At 38.2% G+C, this 17,190-nt stretch overlaps 1 protein-coding gene and 1 pseudogene across 17 annotated transcripts in view; one reads left to right on the plus strand and one right to left on the minus strand.

Annotated features, from left to right (window-relative positions):
- The window catches only part of SIPA1L1 (signal induced proliferation associated 1 like 1), a 347,617-nt gene that overhangs the window by 305,421 nt on the left and 25,006 nt on the right, over positions 1–17,190 (minus strand). For all 17 annotated transcript variants that reach the window (XM_074327276.1, XM_074327274.1, XM_074327262.1 and 14 more), the window contains one exon: positions 7,092–7,186. The gene's annotated coding sequence lies outside the window, so the exon portion shown is untranslated. The remainder of the gene's footprint in view (positions 1–7,091; positions 7,187–17,190) is intronic.
- Positions 5,145–5,545, plus strand: LOC109448326 (cytochrome c oxidase subunit 6A1, mitochondrial; annotated as a pseudogene).

Genomic DNA, 17,190 nt, shown 5'->3' on the forward strand with positions numbered 1-17,190 from the left:
CAGAAAGGCTCCGTGTATAATAAACAGTTATAAAAAATTAAAACTCCTACTTGTAAATTAAAGAACGAGTGGTTCAATAAAAACATTTAGTGAAAGTTAAGGCTATAGGAACAGTGAGTCCCATATCAATATATCCCATTTCCTAATAAATGTTGCAAATAACAATTAAGGAAGTAAAATATTTTTTTCAAAAATATTCATCAGCCTCAAGAAATAGTGTGATAATTTTTTCTACCCACTGAACTAGGCATTTTATTTCATTTCTTTGGCTGCCCATAGTCACATGGAGTATTTTCCAATACTACCTAAGAACTTCAAAGACCAGCTCCTCACATCCATAGCAGAGTTGCCCTGAAGAGACACATTAGCACTTTTTTCAAATAAAATGATTCTAACCTCCACTCCATCCAGTCTCTAGAGGGTGAATTATTTCTAAGGGTACCTTTTGCAAAACAGCTTTCAAGTCACAAAAATACCAAGAAGGGAAGGAGACGAGAACATATGATAAAAATTTTATTATACACACACACACACACACACACACACACACACTACATATTCAAAACACTAGTAACATTTTAACTTATTGCTTTAAATGTTAGGTTGGAAACTTTCTGAAAACCCCGAAAAACTGTTCATAGTTCCATCCAATGAGAAACATTCTAATTAAATGCATGATATTAATTATAATTGTCTAAGGAAACACTCAAGGGAAACTCTACAGATGGTTTCTACAGTAGACTCCATCCAGTGGAGCGATTTCTCACTGAAGATGTCTGAGGCCCATGCACTCATTCCTGCATTTGTAAAGCGCCATCTGTGATTATACAACTGAACATTACAGTCACCCCAGACCATTCCATGTTTAAAAAATAAGTGTTTATGACCATATCCTGCCAAACAACCAGAATACCACTTCGTATCTGTTCAACCACTGCTTGAATGAACTTGTTAGGATTACACTGAAATACAGATGTAAAACAAATACTAAGCCAAGGAATGTAATGCCCACATTTTATAAGGGGGCCTGGGGGGAATCCTTGTATAATGCCCCTTAGTCAGCCAGGCAAAAGGTACAGGAGTACCTAAATTCTAAAAGCTGGAAATTTAACTATAGAACATGGATTAAAAATAACAAATACTAAATTTTGGAAAAAGGAATGAATTCCTCTTAAGGGTGGAGTACACTATCTCAGAATGCAGCCCCAAGTAGGTGGCAATAAAAGTATAATGTTGTTTCTGGATCTATCCAAGCAAATTAGCAAGTCTAGAAATAGGAGGAAAAGATGAATCTGAGGACATTTTTTAAATGTATTGTTTAGAGTAGGTTGCACTACGTTATTGATTTGAATCTACTTCATATAGCAATACCAACTAGAAGACACTACCACCCAATTGCTTCCTGTGATTTAAACCCACTTTGTAGCGCCGGACTAATTCTCAGTAAACAAGTCAACACAGGACGGTGAGCCAACACACTCATTCTCTTCTCTCAATTATCAAATACATAATGGCCCAAAATAAATTCTTTCAAAGAATGCTTATAAATTAAAAACCAGAAACGAGACAGTATGGTAATGTCTGAACTGTGGCTTATCACACGTTTTCTCTCTTCTAAATAAAATAGAGTTCAGTCTGAAAGGCTGAGAATCCACACAAAGATCTGTTTAAACCATTCAGACACCATGTTTCATAATCTCCATAAAAAGGAGAGAAGTTCATTAAAAAGACTCAGTAGGGGTTAAAAAACTGACACCATCGTTTGGGCTCCAGAATATGCCACTTAAACCTCCATTTTATTTTATCATACAAGTGGAATGTGACACAAGAGTACACAAAGAATACATATGAAACCATGTATTTGCTAAAACTCCATTTATAATAACCGTTATTGAGAAAAAACCACCCATGGCTCCTTAAAACACTCAATTATACCTATAACAAAATTATGACTATAATGAAATCAGGAGAACATACATTTCTGTGTGTTGAAAAATTTTTGAGGCTGCCTTCTGGTACTTTCATCAATGGAGACACATCATTTTAATCTTTCTCATGAATAAATAAACTCTTCTGGAAATGTTGCCCTTACTACTCAAGGTAAGGGGAAGTATTACTAGAAATCCATTTTGCAATTCATCTAGATTACCCATACTGAATGTTTTCGCAAGTATTTCCCATCCACGCTAGTATTACTCAGGATTGACGGCAGACTAAGCATAAAGTGAATTATTTCATCAAGTTCATCCTGTTAGTTAATAAATAAAAGTCAAGATCAACTCCTCATTTACTGGCATTTTCACTCCAAAATACCATTCTTATTACTTAATTCAATAAGCACATGCTTGTACTGCTACATTAATGTATTGTTTTTATTATAAATACTTTCTGTAAAATGGATACTCTAGAGCATAGACATTTTTGCATATGTTAAATTATTGCTGGTATTACAAAGCAAAATATACAAATATAAGTAATTTATAAAGTAAACTGTGATGTCATAGATGCAAAGTACCATCTCAGATTCAGCGAAATCCTGAGGTCACAGTTGGAAGCAGAACCGTTGAATCTTGGCTCTACCCTTGACAAGTGATGTGACTTCTCTGATTCTCCATTTCTAAATGCTTAACCTGGGGAATACCACCAACTGCACTGGGTTATGGAGAGGAAGAAATGAGACCATGTATATAGTAAGCACTCAGCACAGCACCCAGTATCAACGAGTACTGGCCATTATTGTGCTGCTGCGACTACTGAAGGGAAAAGTATGTAGCAATCACCCCTAAAGGAGTTAAACTTAAGCAATACACACACAAGTCTTTGAAAGTCTCTTCAAATAGTGAAAGGAGACTACCACCAAAATAAAACCAACAAAATTTACAAAGATCATATGAATAAGTTCTCCAAGGTCTAGTATAGTTTACCACAATGTTGTAAAGAAAAATCTACATTCTAGTCTGACTTGAGGATATAATGTGTAACATTTAATACACAAGGTATCGATTACTTCATCTCCCAATATCTTAAAAACAGAATAAATCTTTCATAAGAATTAACTAATGTTTTAATAAGAAAGAGCTAAGAATGTTATTAGCATATTTTTGTAAAAGTGAAAAATTAGAAACAGGCTAAATGTCCAGCAATACGGAAAACATATGAAAAAAAAAATTAAGCAGCTATAACCAGAACAAGAGGGATTTTTCGTTCTATAACCAGAACAAGAGGGATTTATTTACTAATATAGAATGATCTAAGACATGTCAAGTTAAAAAAACACAGAAAGTACAACCAAAAAAATAACTTACGTTACACGCATACATATTTATGCACTTAAATTCATACACTAAGAATTCAAAGTATGTAACCAATGGTGACCTCTTGGTTTTCCTCTGCATAATTCTGTTATTTGACGATTCCAGCAAGACTGTATTTATGTATTACTTGTGTAATTTATGAACCCCAAGGAAAATTAGCCAATAAATACAGTAGGCTCAAATTAAATAAAAATAAGTTTTAGAAAGCACTTTATAGTTTACAGAAGAATTTTATAACCTTTTCAATAAATCCTTTAACACATTACCTAATACGATCCCCACAATTAGCTCCTGGAATTTAAGGTAGTATCCTCACTTTAAAATTGAGAACAGACTCAAGCGTGTATTAATTCATTACTAATAAATGCAGAGCCAAAATGGAAACATTGTGTCTGCTCTGCAGGCTACAGGACCTCCATAAATTGGAAACGCTGGCAACTCCACCAAGGCTCTAAGTCTCAGTAGCGCTCCTCGTCACGTGAAAGTTTATAGTGTGGAGGAAAAGCATTAGAGGAGAAGTCAAAAGACCTGGGTTCTAGTCTTGACTACATCATCACTAAACTTCATGGTAAATCAAATTCTATGACCATGATTTTCTGTGGCTACACAGCAGATTCAACAGTGACGTGTTTAAAAAAGACTAATACCCAGGCCTGACCTCCACAGATTAGGACTTAAGTGGGATGGAGTCTCAGCACATTTATAAGAAGCTCTGCAGGTTATTCTGACTCAGCTTGGTTAAGACCACAGCTTTAAGACTTACTACCCTTATCTGATAAAAATAAAAGACAATAAAAATCACTTGTGCTATGTACTTTGCAGAGTTGAAATATGGGATGAAGGTTATATGGAAAGCCCCTTATAAACAATAAATGCCTTACAAATGTAAAGGAACTGTTATTTATTCATTCAAACATGTGTCGCATCTTCTGTGTGCCAGGCATGTGCTTGGGATGGAGAGAGAAGGCATCACCCTCAGGAAGCTGGGGAGCTATCACATCCTCAATAACTAACACGCAGTGGGGAAAACCACAGCAGTGGCTCAAAGACGGTGGTGACCAGCCCAGCCTTGGGACCTGAAGGTGCATGGGGGTGATGGTGGGAGGAGGGCTTAGAAAGGCCTGTGCAGAGGAGAACTTCAGGCCACATTGTGGTATTCACATCACACCCAGGCAAGTAGTCAAGGACGGCCAGGGGTTCTCAAGAGAAAGGTATAGGGACCCTGGAGGTCCGTGAGACTTTTTCAGGAAGTCTGTGAAATTAAAACTATTTTAATAACAATATTACGGCACCTCGCCACCAAAAACTAGAAAGAACCCAAATATCCTCCAACTGGTAAATAGACAAACTGTAGTATATTCATACACTGGAATAAGACTCAGCAATAAAAAGGAACAAATTAGTGAAACACACAAGAAAGAGCATGGATGAATCTCAAATGCATTATGTTCAATGAAAGAAGCCAGACTCACAAGACTACAGACTGTATGATTCCATTTATATGCCATTCAGGCAAAAGCAAAACTACAGGGCAAGAAAATAGGTCAGAGGGTGCTGAGGCTAAGGGTAGGAGAATATTTTGGGGTAACAGAAACGTTGTGTATCCTCATTGTGGTTACACGACCTTATATGTGGTTGTCAAAACCCAGAGAAGAACTGTACATTAAAAAGGGTAGATTTCACTTTATATGTTATATGTCACCAAATCTAAATAATACCATGCCATTTGCCTTTTTCACTCTCATTGCCTGTAAGTCTACATTTTCCAGAAGTTGTATGACTGTGATGATGTCATCACTCTGCGCTAAGAAAATGTAAGGCTGTGTATTCTCATGTTTTAAATTTTTCTCCATTTTAATTTCTAATACAGTAAATAATGAAGAATATGGATCCTCGTCAAAAATGGCGGCAGCAGCTGGGTCCCGGGTTTCTGGGCTGCTAGGTCAGTTCCAGCTACGGCTGGCACAGCCCATGTCGAGTGGCGCCCATGGCAAGGAGAGCTCAGCTGACATGTGGAAGGCCCTCACCTACCTCGTCACACTCCCTGGGGTGGGAGAGAGCATGCTGCATCCTTCCTTAAGTCTCACCACGGAGAGCACGAGAGACCCGAGTCCATCGCCTACCTCCGTCTCTGCATCAGGTCCAAGCCCTTTCCCTGAGGAGATGGTAACCATACTCTATTCCATAATGCTCGTGTGAATATGCTTCCGACCAGCTATGAAGATGAATAAAGAGAATCTGGACCACTACCCAGTGGGGACCACAGCACTGGTTTGGACCATTACTCTGAACACGGACCCAGAAAAGCGTATGAGACCTTAAGCTGACCTTCCTTCCTGCATCAAATGATGACTAGTATACTGATCTGCCATCCCTTTGCTTATGGCAGGAGAGGCTTAAATAAATAACTTTACATTGGTCATGGGGAAAGAATAATAATAAAAATAATAAAGAATAGAACCAACATAAACAAAAGCTCTCTTGGGTTTTCAATAATTTTTGACAGTATGAAGGGTTTCTGAGACAAAAAAGTTTGAGAACCACTGCTATAGGCACTGGGAAGGCCCTGAAGTATTCTAAGCAGAGAGTAACAAGACCCAACTTTACAAAGGCTGGTGCAGAGAAATTAGTTAAGAAGTTACTACAAAGCTCTGATTAAGGCTGATCGCAAGGTACACTGGAAAGAAATTATGTCTCCATGCCATCTGTAGCACGTTACAAATCCCAAGCCAGTATCACGCTACTACGCTGTCTCTTTGTTGGTGTGCTAATGTTTTGCAAGCTAACTTCTGTTAACTGATAATGTAGTTAGGAAACAATCTGCTACAACTGCCATCCTACAATGCATTACTGATAAGTGATTTTCGGATTATTCGCTCAGTTGCCACTGCCCCTCTTGAAAACAATGCCAATAATTTAAAATTAAATTTTACGTATTTTAAATGTGAAAAGTCACTATCCTAAAAAGGTACAAATGCTAACTTAGAAGTGACTCAATACCTCAAAATCAATTGGGAAAATTAGGTAATCGATTAAAAAGCCAATATATTACTTCTCTGAAACGTGCTTTCATTCATATCCAGAAACATTATGACAATCACAGTTCAGCACAATTTTTTCTATGCAATGTGTTTCTTTTAATTTGGGGGTGTGGGAGGGGGCAGTTGTTATTTGTTTCCTCCCCAGGGAAAATTCATTTCTAAGTACCAGCTCTGTAAATTCTAAATTATTTCAAGTACAGATCTTTTTCTATAATCTTCTCATGCCCAAAATTATTAAAAGTCTTTAGGGATGTCACAGAGGTAGAAATAATAATCTTAAAGCCATCCATGCTTTTAAGCTTTAAATATATAGAAAATAGATTATAAATAGAGAGACAGAGAGACAGGAAGTCAGATGATAGATCAATCAATCAATCTGGGAGGGAAATGGAAAGTATTAGAAGAAAGGATGATTTCCTTCCCCCTAAAAAAGAACAAAACTTAAATACAGTTTTATAAGCCATTTTAAATAGGTGTGTGTGTGTGTGTGTGTGTGTGTGTGTGTGTGTGTGTGTGTGTTGCCACCACATATTTGCTTCTGTAATTGTTTTTAAGTAGCCAACCCCAATGACACCTCTTACATAATCCCAAACAGGTGAAAACCTGTCTGGAGAATTCAATTCGTCTCCTTTTAAAAAATTCACCTATACTTTCATGTGAAAGGGCTGAGGGCCAGCTCCAGATTTTTTTCAAAGTAGCTGTGTATTATTAAGATAAAGTAAAATTAGATCCTTACCTGAAAGTACAGTCCTTTTCATCTAACTCTTATACAAAAATCTTGGAAGTTAGATTACAATCAGTACTGCAGGAGATTCAACTTTGAAAGTGAACCTATGGATGGAAAAGGGAGAAATAATTAATTCGAAATACATGCACAATGAAGATAAAAACATCAATCTGATCAAAGATGAAATTTCTGTACACTTGTTAAAGCCAAATGGTTTCGCAGGAAACCTGTTTTCTGTGACTCAAATCCAAAATGGAAAACGTGGGTGGTTCTTCCTGTCTTACCATTAAGAGTCAGCCAATTGGCTGATGAAGTTTTCACACAACTTAAGCTCAAATTCCAGCCTTCCATCTGCTCTAATACTCTCATACCTTAGTGACATGAGTGAGGAATAAAGGCTTCCTTCAGCCTCAAAGGCAGTCTTTAACTGGGTAGCTTTGCTTTATTCTATCTAGGCCCTATTTAAGCAACTGCCAAGTTCCACAAAACTCCAAATCCAGAAGATATGAAAAATAATGACAGCAAAATCACAAAATAATTCAGGGACATTAGGGCTAACTCTCATTTTCGAGTTGTAATTTCTATAAAATGATGGCTAAATCTATCTGGGGTACTAAGCAACAATAGCAACACAATTTTGGTGCAGGGGTTTCCAGCCCAGTCATCTTAACCAAAGCTGCACTGCTTCCCTACCCACAAGCCACTCACCATTTGCCAAGACGTGCCTGCCAACAGATACCAAATAGGAGCTTAACATATGACTTCCAGATTGGAATATGAATCCAATAATTCTGTAGGGTATTTCTGCATATCCACCTAGAGCTAGTAAACCAGCTGCTGTGATACAGACCTAACTGAACACACACACACAACAGTATGCCTTCAAGGAGAAAGAGACCACGGGTACATGACACTAGCCTGGTAAAACAATCATGTACAGTAAGTCGTCACTTAACGGCGTCAATAGGTTCTGCAACGTTAAACAAAACAACATATAATGAAACCAATGTTACCAAAGGCTCATGGATATTAACAACAGGTAAGTTCTTATAGTAGCTCATGAATGTTATAATGAAATGACATTACTGAAGGACCTGCTGTATATACCTTTCTGCCAGAGGTCGCCGTACAGTTATTCCTATAGTCAATGGAAAATCTGCAAGTACAAGACAATAACAAGTCAGATGGCTACTTCGAACATTCATACAAGGACTCCAAGTGGCAAACTGCCTCAGGTGGCAACTGTTCAGTTCCTAAAGATTCCAGGCCCAATTGGAAAATTCTTCAAGTCCTCGGAGGTCTCTTGTCTCAAAAATGCTCAGAGGCTCACAGAGTTCACCCTGCTTAGCAGAGAAAGGCTTTCATGAGGCACCGGTGAGTGAGTGTTCAGCAAGTTTTTGTACGATTCCTCCATTAGTCAGTCACACAGGAAAACCCACTGACCAGCCTAAAGCGAGGCGCCCTGGCTCCCAAAATAGTCATCTCATGGGAACTGTTTTGTGTGGAGAAAATGAAGCTTGAAACACACACATTGTATGTTTAAATTCTAGAAAATGTGTGTGTGGAGGCACTAAGCAGACCATGAGCAAATACGGATCATAAGCTTTTAGAGCTGGAAGAGACCTCGATGTCCCAATTACCATTGTAAAACCCTCGTTGTACAAGCAATATTAAGTCAAAATCTGAGTGCCAGTGCAGCGTTCTTCCTATCACACCCTGCCCTCTAATCAATTGTGGAAACAGTATTTCGAAGCATATTAAAATAGTTACAACTCAGTTGCATGATAAATCTCATTAACAATGTGTTACAAAAGAAACAACATGCAAGATTAAGAAATAAAAATCTTTAGAGTATTCCCTGCTGGGGAAGCGGTAGGATGAGGTTGGCTGTCTTTCTCGATCAAATATGGTCTAATTTCACAGTCAGGAGAAAAGTATGTACAAATTATATACACAAATCACCTCTCTCTCTCTCTTTTTAAAACTGATCACTTCCAACACAAATCACTCTCTCTCTCTTTTAAAACTGATTACTTCCAAACGAGTACCTCTAGCGAAAAGATACAAAACATGGTATCTTATTTCACTTGCAAGGAATGTTGAAATGACATAGTAATCATTTCTCCTCAAATTGAGGTTTAAAATATCTTCTAAATAAGGTATTTTCACTGTACTGTAATTAATTTCCCCTAATACAATATATTTAACATCAGAACCGGTCAAGTAGACTTATTTCCCTGCTGTACTTTTCTTTAAAATTCTGACTTTTTTTTTAACACTTCTAAGACAACCACCTAAGGTGATCTTTCATTGTGATCATTTCCTCAAATTCCAAACGACAATGCCCCAAGTAAGACCATTTCTGCAAGCAAACAAACAAAAAAAAGAACAAAAAACAACCAAAAAGAAAAAACCACATGCTATACACCTTAAAAGAGAAGGACATAAAATGATTTGTATAGGATGAAATAGCTACATGAATTTTTGAAATTTTAAAGATAAAACATAAATCTCTAAATAAATTCATAATTGTTCCCTGGGTTATCTCCAAAGATAGGTCTATACACTCCTCTTTTATTAAGAATACTTCAGTGAAAATTTGTGACAAAAATTAGCATCAATTCTGCCATTAATTGGTTGTGTGATGTTGGGCAATCATTTTTAGTTTGGGGCTCAAGTTCACATAACAAGTCAGAATATTTGATACCTAAGATATTTTCAAGATTTCTCAACATCTTCCTAAGACATTAAATATCATCTTTATTTCCCTTTAATTCTAAAAGTCAAGAATATCTTTAATAATAAATATTAACATTTACAAACATTATACCCAAGAACTTACTAAGAGACTACTACCCACCTTAGTTAAACAAAAATTTTAGAACATTATAGATTTTAATGGCATGAAATATACCTCCTTGTCTCATGGTTCAGCTTTTCAAAAAAAATTTCAGAAATGTACTTTCACACCTGGATGACTCTGCAGAAGCATTTTTCCACTCTGCCAAGACCTTGGTTCCTTCCTCCTGCCACCCCACTGCCTCAGTACCTTGATACGCTTACACCTACTTGTTATTTGCCACACTGCTGAAAATAAATAAATAAAGCATGAAAACCTTTTAAATCAATCATGTTTAAAACCAGCTGCTGTCCAAGTCTATCTGTGAGAAACACTGCGTGCATTTTTTTATCATTTAGTAGTCTAGATTTTAATATCTGAAGAGCTTGTTCTGTGGATAATGCCTGAAAATTTAATGATTGTGTATCATCTGAATCTGAGTTCCTTGTTTATTGCAAATAAAGCAAGGCAGTTCCAGAATACTGTATATAACACGACTCACACATTTACCTTACTTTCTTCACATTCCAACGGATGATTGTGCCATCTCCAATGAATTCATGAATAAAATAATCACCAGGGTTGTGAATCTGCCTTTTTTCAAGTAGGAAGCCTAAAAAGTAGCTGTTCTTGCCAAGTTCATTCACTCAACATATATTTATTATCTACTACAGGGCAGGCACTATTTATTCTTCATGCTAAGGATATACAAACAAATTGACAAAAGTCTGCCTTATGGAACTTGTAGGTTGAAAGAGACACACTATAAGCAAGCAGTAAACATATAGACAAATGATATGGGACATACTATAATGTTAGAGGGGATGTATGCTGTTGAACAGAAAAAGACCAGCATGGCAGAATAAGGGTGTTGGGGAATGCATAGAGAGAAGCTGGGCTGCAATCTGAAACAGAGCAGGTCAGGGTAAGATGCACTGCAAAGGCAGCTCTGAACAAAGACTTAGAGGAGGTGAGAAGTCAGCCAAGTTGAGTCTCCTACTAATTTTTACATTGCACTGACTATGCATGTGATAACAAATGCCTTATCCATAGAGTTGTGTATGAGCAAATTTATGAGCAGCTCAGAACAGAAGAGAGCTGTGGATAAACTCCCTTCATTGTTGTAGCTTGAGTTATCAAGTGAAACTTGTTACCAAGTGAAACTTACATCATCATTTAGGCATGCTCATTATGCGTTTTTCCCCCTAAATGCGGTTTTGAACAAAATTCTTCTATGATTCCTTTTCCTTAAAACTCAGGAACAAATTTCCAAGTATTCACTTGACACATACGAGCGCACCAATGTTACCCAACCAACATCAACCCCACAGAGATACCCCAGCTACCACACCTGGACTTAAGTCTCACGATGGGAATCCAGAGACACTGAAGCTTTCTCCCACTGTGGAGAAACCTCTGCTTTCCTAGAGGTTTTAGTGGGAAGGCAAGGGGTTAGTGGGAAAAGACCAGACTGGGGAATCAGGAGGCCTCACCACCAACCAGCTGTATAACCTTGAGCAAATCACTTCACCCCCTGGGCTTCAGTTTCCTCAGCTACAAAATTAGGGCACTAGACCACGTGATTTCTAAGTTGACTTCGAGGACCTAGTCCATGTCAGAAAAGAACTTCAGGTAAATAAGCACATATCAAAAATTATAATAATGTTGCTTTGTAACTGCTAACTCCACATCACACATCCATACGCTTTGCCGTGTTCTTCTGAGAACAGTAATGAATTTCTAAAATCTCAACTCTTTCATGAAGTCTCAACTCTCCCACTCTGATCAAAAGCAGCTTCACAAGAATGAGTCTTGACCAGTTCACCAAGGACAAAAAGAAGGTAAAAAAGGTAAAAAAAAAAATAAAAATAAAAATAAAAATGGTACTCTGGGGCCGGCCCGGTGGCTCAGGTGGTTAGAGCTCCATGCTCGTAACTGCGAAGGCTGCCCGTTCGATTCCCACATGGGCCAGTGGGCTCTCAACCACAAGGTTGCCAGTTCAATTCCTCGAGTCCCGCAAGGGATGGTGGGCTGCGCCCCCTGCAACTAAGATTGAACATGGCACCTTGAGCTGAACTGCCTCCAGGATGGCGCAGTTGGTTGGAGCGCATCCTCTCAACCACAAGGTTGTCAATTCAATTCCTCGAGTCCCGCAAGGGATGGTGGGTAGCGCTCCCTGCAACTAAGATTAAACACAGCACCTTGAGCTGAGCTGCCACTGAGCTCCTGGGTGGCTCAGTTGGTTGGACTGTGTCCTCTCAACCACAAGGTTGCTGGTTCAACTCCCACAAGGGATGGTGGGCTGTGCCCCCTGCAACTAGCAACAGCAACTGGACCTGGAGCTGAGCTGCGCCATCCACAACTAAGACTGAAAGGACAACAACTTGAAGCTGAACGGCACCCTCCACAACTAAGATTGAAAGGACAACAACTTGACTTGGAAAAAAGTCCTGGAAGTACACAGTGTTCCCCAGTAAAGTCCTGTACCCCTTCCCCAATAAAATCTTTTAAAAAAAAAAAAATGGTACTCTTATCTTAGCTCTATGAGCAACATACTCTTATTAGACTAATAAGAAAATTCTAATGTAACACAGGAATGAAACTCCTAGGGTTTTAAACATTCATTCTTTACACCACCATCCGTTATTTTAAAAAGTGTGTTTTTAAATTGTAGGTTTCCTTAAAAGTTACTTGTAATCCATTAGGATTCTTACTGTTACATTATTTCAAATAGGTGTTGTAATGAGCGTCTGTTATTCAAGGGGCCCCAAATCTCTAGTCCTTTCTCACCAATTTAATAGTTCCCTATTGTGTAAAGCCCACCTTCTCCATGTAGAATTAACAAAAGAAAACAAATAAATAAATCGGGGGGTGGGATTTCTCTCTTCAGTCCTCCTATCACCCTTAATAAATCCCTTTCTGCTCACACTAACTAGAATAAATTTTAGTATCTGTAACTAGAAACCCTGACCAATTCATGTAGCACATATTCCTTTCATTATTTCACATATAAGAAATGAGATTTTTTAAAAAATAAGTAACCCACAGAACATTCCACTATAAGTCAAGAGTTCTTTGTTTCGAGCCAGGGCTCAAATCCACAATCAACACTTCTAACCTTTCCTTATATGTACTTTCTCTTAAATTTCATCACCTCCGCCATGCAAGGAGAAGAAAATGATTTTTGCCTAACTAATTTTCTATCAATAAAAGGGTCTGATGACAGCAACTTGGCGAGATGTTTGAAAACAGAATACACTAAACATCCCTTTTTATACCAGCTCCAGCTTATGGAGAATCCCGCAGTGTTAGGTAGCACAGAAGATTCCCAAACAGCAGACAAGGTGATCTAAGGCTGGGCCTGAACGCCAACATGATCAGCACTGTGGGCCAAGACACAGCTTAATTCACAAAGGAGCCATGAACTTTTCACTTATCTTCTCCCCTCCCTCTGGGCAAGATAATCGCATTAAAACCACAGACACATCAGGTAACTAAAATATGACACTATTACCTAACACCAAAAAGCAGACCGGAAACGCTGAGAAGCGATTATGCATGTTAAAATTCCCTTCTTGGTAGAAAAACATTAAGTGCCATAAAACCAGCTGGCAAAGATGAGAAGGGTAAAAGGTCGTTAATAATACTGTTCTTTAAATGGATACAGAGTTTTACAAAGGATGTTTGATACCTTTGAATAATCGAATTACTGTACTATCAAACTGCACAAAATACGTATTTCTCAGGTAATATTCAAAGGCAAAACTTTTATGTAAAAGCTCACTTACGCACTTCTGAAGCCAATTAATGACACCGATACCCCTTCAGAAGGCGTCTCAATGCTCTGCCAAACAGAAATGGGTATTCGATTCAAAGGAAAGCAGCAAGCAGGCCTAAGCAGAGATTCCAGACAACTCTGCAAAAGGTAGTGCCCACCAAGCTCCGGGTCACGGCTCTCAGAGCACTTCCCATTGTTACTGCAGTACCACCTTCCCCCCCGCCTGCTGCCTCAAATCGCTTTTATCCAATACTTTGTCTTAGTGCACTTAGCTTTAACACTGGCCGTGGGGAGAAAGGCAATCCTCCAAAGTTAAAGCATAACTATATTTGACCCTAAGGACAAGGCAAATCAATTTGCTAAAGAAAACTCGGAGCTTGGCTACTTCAAAATAAAATTTCAGAAACAATCATTTCATAGAGCCCGTCAGCAAAGAAGTTACTAAGATGAGTACTGAGCTTTACTATGAGCACGTGTACCATATGTGTCCTGTGCAGGCATCTGGCTCTCACTCTCTCGCTCTCTTTTTTTTTTTTTTTTAAGAAATGAAGTATTTCTGGACTAGAAATGACACGTGGCCTACTCTGAAGTTTTGTACGGTTTCTCATGTTTAGACTTCAACTTCAATCAAATCTTACTGCAAGTTTCAGGAAGGATATGCCGCTCGCTTACTAATAGTATTGAAATCAAAGGATACATACATAATACTACAGATCCGTGATTTCCAATGCTGGTCTGAAAAACAATAGAGCGTTTGTATGTCCTTAGAGAAATGAGAAAAATAAAAAAGCGTGTTCATGAGTATTTCATAAAGCTAAATTTATCCAATTGAAAGGGTTTCCCTTTATTCTGAGACTATATCCTTTCCCCCTCCTTTTGGGGGATATTCAAATGATCTTTCTTTATAAAATGCTGAAGTGGTTTTTAAATCACATGCATAAAATGCAAAAGTTTGGGTGCAACTAGCTGCTCCAGATTTTCCCTGCCTTTCCGATCTCCCCTCCTTTGGGTTGTTCAGGCAAAAAGTAAAAATAAAGTAAAACCTAATGCCATTCTTGACTCCTCTCTTCCAAACTCCACTTTTAGACCATGACCAGATCCTATCAGCTTTACTCTCAGAACGTATTACCCATATTCAACCACTTCTCACCACCACAATGAAGATACAGAACATTTCCATTACCCAAAAAGAGATATCAAATGGCCAACAAACATGAAAAAGTGCTCAACTGCATGTCTCCAGGGAAATGCAAATTAAAGCCACAATGGAATAAATACTTCCACACACCCACCAGAACAGCTCAAGTTAAATGGCAGGCAATACCAAGTGATGCCAATGGATATACAAATTGACAGAACCGCTTTCGAAAACTGTTTCTCAGTGTTTACTAAAGTGAACATACATACACATACCCCACGACCTGGCAGATCCACTCCTAATTATACCCCCTACAGATGCCTTCACCAAATAGGCACACACAGGGACCTTCGTGGCAGCACTACTCACCAGCAAAGACGGGAAACAACTGTGGCATCGTCAAGCCATAGAATGCTCTCCAGCAACAAAAATGAATCTACTGCAACTACTTGTAAGAACACAGATAAATCTCCCAAACACATTGAGGAAAAGAAGCCAGAAACAAAAGGATATATTATGCATGATCCCATTAATATAAGGCTCGCAAACAGGCCCAAAAAAGCCCTAAGCTATAGTGTTAATAATAGCAGAGGGGTAATGCTTTCAGTGAGAGCATAGGGTAAGCAGGCCTTCCCAGGGCTGGCAACATTGTTTCTTAATCTGAGTGCTGATTACACAGGTGTATTCACTTTGTAAAAATTCATCCCATAGTATACTTGTGCTTTTTACACTTTTCTGTATGTTTGTTATACAATATGAAGTTTGTTCTTATTAAATCGTCTGCTCAATAAGACTCTAGAATATTCCTTTCCTTGGCTTCCAGGCCCAAGTAATCCCTACCTGCACTCTTGTAAATTTTCTGTCTCCCTAGCTTCAGATTAGTACTTTTTTATTTTCCACATTAGCAAACTTTTTAAATGCTAGTCTGATCATTCGGCTCCCTAGATATTTAAAAATCTTTCTAGAGCTAAGAAGTCCCCTTCTGGTAAGCTGAAAGTCCCAACTCCTCAGCATGATATACAAAGCCTTTCATTACGTGACCAATCAGTGACAACATCTTCCCATTGCTAAAGAGCTTTTCCATAATCACTTTACCCCACACAGCAGAAATGCTCATACCCCAGCCCCATCTCCTATCTGCCCTCCCACCCTATCCACTTCCGGTAGTCTCTTCACATCTTAGAAGCAGTGTCACCTCTTCAAAGACTTCCTCTTCTCCCCTCTCTTTCCCAGTGTCACAAAGCGCTTCATAACCAGCTTTATCGGCACTCTGCATACATTTGGTAATTACTTATTTATAAGTCTGTTTCCCCCACGATTGAGCCATTCAAAAACTATGTACAAGGAAATGCACTAAGAATACTTGCTACAAGCTGATCTTTCTAAATTGGGAACTTGACATCCACCTTTGTACGCCTGGCGCCAGGAGTAGGGGTGGGTGTATAGGAATTGGCAGCCCCATAAATATTTTTGGAATGACAGAAACCATCCTGACTCCAGGTAACCACTACCTTTGTACCTTTTTCTCTCAGTGTTATCAAATCACCTGTTTAAACCTAGACCAGACTTCTGCCAGAAATTCACAAGAAACTTAATCTATTTTCTTTCTTTAGAAAACAAAAACACTGATGTCACCTTGATTTCAGGAGCTTCTCTCACCTTCTCATTTCTTGAAGTTTCCCAACTGGGTTCACTGAAAATAACTTCAGTGTTCAGTATCCTGGAAATTATTTTATTCTACTCTTCTGTCTGAAAAGTACTTTCTTTGCTTAAAACAATACCAGGGAAAAGGAGTGAATTATTCCAAATTTCCTCTCATTAAAATTAAACAGTGACTCTAGCATCTTTTTATTCCTCATCTTGTTTTATAAATTTAAAACTAATCTGCATATATTTTATTAACGTTGAGCAAACCTAAATGCACTTATGACACAGCAAGTGCACTCTTAGATATACATACGACAGAAATGTATGCATGTGCACTTGAAAACACGACAAGGGCATAATAGCCAAAGACTGAAAACTGAAAGTCAAACACCCATTAAGAGTAGAATTTATAAATAGTTGTAAACTCATACAATGGAAAACTATAAAACAATGAAAAAGAAATACAGCTATAAGCGGCACATGAATAAATTTTACATGTTAAGTAAATGAAAAGAGGCATAAACAAAAACATGCTACGTGATCCCATCTCTACAAATTTCAAAAATATACACAAACTAATATATGACGTTAGAAGTCAAAACAGTGGGTTACCATTGAGGAGAAGAAGGGTTAGTGATTGCAAATATGCATGTGAGGGTTTCTTGGGAGCTGGTAATGTTCTCTTTCTTGACCTCGCATGATGACA

This window comes from Rhinolophus sinicus, linkage group LG03 (assembly GCF_036562045.2).
Source record: "Rhinolophus sinicus isolate RSC01 linkage group LG03, ASM3656204v1, whole genome shotgun sequence".
Taxonomy (NCBI): domain Eukaryota; kingdom Metazoa; phylum Chordata; class Mammalia; order Chiroptera; family Rhinolophidae; genus Rhinolophus; species Rhinolophus sinicus.